We start from the raw sequence: 3625 nt of genomic DNA, 5'->3' as shown, positions 1-3625 counted from the left end.
CAATGCTGCCATGCCATATGCAGGGTGCCCTCCCTGTGCAGCTCAATTCAATGCTTCCATGCCATGTTCAGGATGCCCTCCATCCAGCTGCAGCTCAAATCAAAGCTGCCATGCCATGTGCAGGGTGCCCTACCTCTGCAGCTCAACCCAGTGCTGCCATGCAATGAGCAGGTACCCTCCATCCAACTTAATACAGCTCAAAGCTGCCATGACATGTGCAGGGTACCCTCAATCAAGATGAAGCAAGATCTAGTGATGCCATGCCATATTCTGTGTTTTCAAGATGCAGCTTAACCCAAAGCTGCCATGCCATGTGCAGGGTGTCCTCCAGAAGCAGCTGAAACCAATGCTGATATGTCATGTGCAGGGTGCACTCCATCGAGCTGCAGCACAACCCAGTGCTGCCATGCCATGTGCAGAGTGTCCTCCAGAAGCAGCACAACCCAATGCTTCCATGCCATGTGCAGGGTGCCCTCCGCCTGCAGCTCAACACAGTGCTGCCATGCCATTTGCAGGGTGCCCTCCATCCAGCTGTAGTTGAAATCAAATCTACCATGCCATGTGCTTGGTGCCCTACCTCTGCAGCTCAACCTAGTGCTGCCATGCAATGAGCAGGTACCCTCCATCCAACATAACTCAGCTCAAAGCTGCCATGCCATGCGCAGTATACCCTCTATCCAGATGCAGCTCAACCTAGTGCTGCCATGCCATATTCAGTGTGCCCTCCAGATGCAGCTCAACCCAATGCTGCCATGCCATGTGCAGAGTGCCTTCCAGAAGCAGCTGAAACCAATGCTGAAATGCCATGTGCAGGGTGCCCTCCATCAAGCTGCAGCACAACCCAGTGATACCACGCCATGTACAGGGTTCCCTCCCTCTGCAGTTCAACCCAATGCTGCCATGCCATAGGCAGGGTTCCCTCCCTCTGCAGCTCAACCCAAAGCTGCCATGTCATGTATAGGGTGCCCTCCATCCAGCTGCAGCACAACCCAGTGCTACCATGCCATGTGCAGAGTGTCCTCCAGAATCAGCACAACCCAATGTTGCCATGCCATGTGCAGGGTGACATCCATCCTGCTTCAGCTCAGTCCAGTGCTGCCATGCCATGTGCAGAGCGCCATCTATCCAGCTGCAGCTCAAGCCATTGCTGCCAAGCCATGTGCAGAGTGCCCTCTATTCAGCTGCAGCTCAAATCAAATCTGCCATGCCATGTGCAGGGTGCCCTCCCTTTGCAGCTCATCCCAATGCTGCCATGCCATGTTCAGGATGACCTCCATCCAGCTGTAGCTCAACCCCATGCTGCCATGCCATGTGCAGCGTGCCCTATATCCTGATGCAGCTCAACCTAGTGCTGCCATGCCATATTCAGTGTGCCCTCCAGATGCGGCTCAACCCAATGCTGAAATGCCATGTGCAGGGTGCCCTCCATCAAGCTGCAGCACAACCCAGTGATACCACGCCATGTACAGGGTTCCCTCCCTCTGCAGTTCAACCCAATGCTGCCATGCCATAGGCAGGGTTCCCTCCCTCTGCAGCTCAACCCAAAGCTGCCATGTCATGTGCAGAGTGTCCTCCACAAGCAGCTGAACCCATTGCTGCCATGTCATGTATAGGGTGCCCTCCATCCAGCTGCAGCACAACCCAGTGCTACCATGCCATGTGCAGAGTGTCCTCCAGAATCAGCACAACCCAATGTTGCCATGCCATGTGCAGGGTGACATCCATCCTGCTTCAGCTCAGTCCAGTGCTGCCATGCCATGTGCAGAGCGCCATCTATCCAGCTGCAGCTCAAGCCATTGCTGCCAAGCCATGTGCAGAGTGCCCTCTATTCAGCTGCAGCTCAAATCAAATCTGCCATGCCATGTGCAGGGTGCCCTCCCTTTGCAGCTCATCCCAATGCTGCCATGCCATGTTCAGGATGACCTCCATCCAGCTGTAGCTCAACCCCATGCTGCCATGCCATGTGCAGCGTGCCCTATATCCTGATGCAGCTCAACCTAGTGCTGCCATGCCATATTCAGTGTGCCCTCCAGATGCGGCTCAACCCAATGCTGCCATGCCATGTGCATAGTCCCTCCAGAAGCAGAACAACCCAATGCTGCCATACCATGTGCAGGGTGCTGTCCCTGTGCAGCTCAAATCAAAGCTGTCATGCCATGTGTAGGTTGCCCTCCATCCAGCTACAGCTCAAATCAGAGCTGCCATGCCGTGTTCTTGGTGCCCTCCCTCTGCAGTTCAACCCAATGCCACCATGCAATGTGTACGGTGCACTCCAGATGAAGCTCAGCCCAATGCTGCCATGCCATGTGCAGGGTGCCCTCCCACTGCGGTTCAACTCAATGCTGCCAGGCAGTGTTCAGTGTGTCCTTCCTCAGCAGCTCAAACCAATGCTGCCATTCCATGGCCAGGGTGCTCTCCTTCCAGCTGCAGATCATCCCAATGCTACCATGACATGTCCAGGGTATCATCCATCCAGCTGCAGCTCAGCCCAATGCTGCCACGCCATTTGCAGTGTTCTCTTCAGCTACAGCTCAACCCAATGCTGCCATGCCATGTGCAGGGTGCCCTCCCTCTTCAGCTCAACCCAATGCTGCCATGCAATTTGCAGTGTGCCATCCACCTACAGCTCAACACTACGTCGCCATGCCATGTGCAGGGTGCCCTCCTCTCTGCAACTCAACCCAATGTTGCCATGCCATGTGTAGGGTGCACACCAGATGCAGCTCAGCCTAATGCTGCCATGCTATGTGCAGTGTGACCTCCACACTGCTGTTGCTCATCCCACTGCTGCCATGCCATGTGCAGCATGCCCACCATCCAGCTGCAGCTCAAGCTATTGCTGCCAAGCCATGTGCAGAGTGCCCTCCATCCAGCTGCAGCTCTACCCAATTCTGCCATGCTGTGGGCAGCATGCCCTCCCTCTTAAGCTCAACAAAATGCTACAATGCCATCTGCAGTGTGTCCTCCAGCAGCAGCTCAACCCAATGCTGCCATGCAATGTGCAGGGTGCCATCCCTCTGCAGCTCAACCCACTACCGCCATGCCATTGGCAGGATACTCTCCATTCAGCTGCAGGTCATCCCAATGCTGCTATGCCATGTGCAGGTTACCCACCCATCTGCAGCACAACACAATGCTGCAATGCCATGTGCAGGGTGCCCTCCATCCATTTGCACCTCAGCCCAATACTGCCATGCCATTTTCAATGTGCCCTCTATCCAGCTGCAGCTCAAGCCAATGCTGCCATTCCATGTGCTGAGTGCCCTCTATCCAGCTGCAGCTCTAGCCAATGCTGCCACGCCAAGTGCAGGGTGGCTTACAGCTGCAGCTCAACCCTATGCTGCCATGCCATGTTCAGCGTGCCCACATTCCAGCTGATACTCAACCAAATATTGCCATGCCATATGCAGTGCGCCCTCCCTTTGCAGCTCAACGCAATGCTGCCATTCCATACGCAGGGTGTCCTCCAGCTGCAGCTCGACCCAATGCTGCCATGCCATTTGCATGGTGCCCTCCAGATGCAGCTTAGCCTTATGCTACCATGCCATGTGTAGGGTGCACTCCAGCTGCAGATCATCCCAATGCTGCCATGCCATCTTTTAGGGGGCCCTCCATCCAGCTGCAT

The sequence above is a fragment of the Coturnix japonica genome, chromosome W, assembly GCF_054131305.1.
Source record: "Coturnix japonica strain WE chromosome W, WE-NBRP24, whole genome shotgun sequence".
Classification (NCBI taxonomy): Eukaryota; Metazoa; Chordata; class Aves; order Galliformes; family Phasianidae; genus Coturnix; species Coturnix japonica.
The sequence above is the reverse complement of the archived record's forward strand: the minus strand, read 5'-3'. Positions refer to the sequence as shown.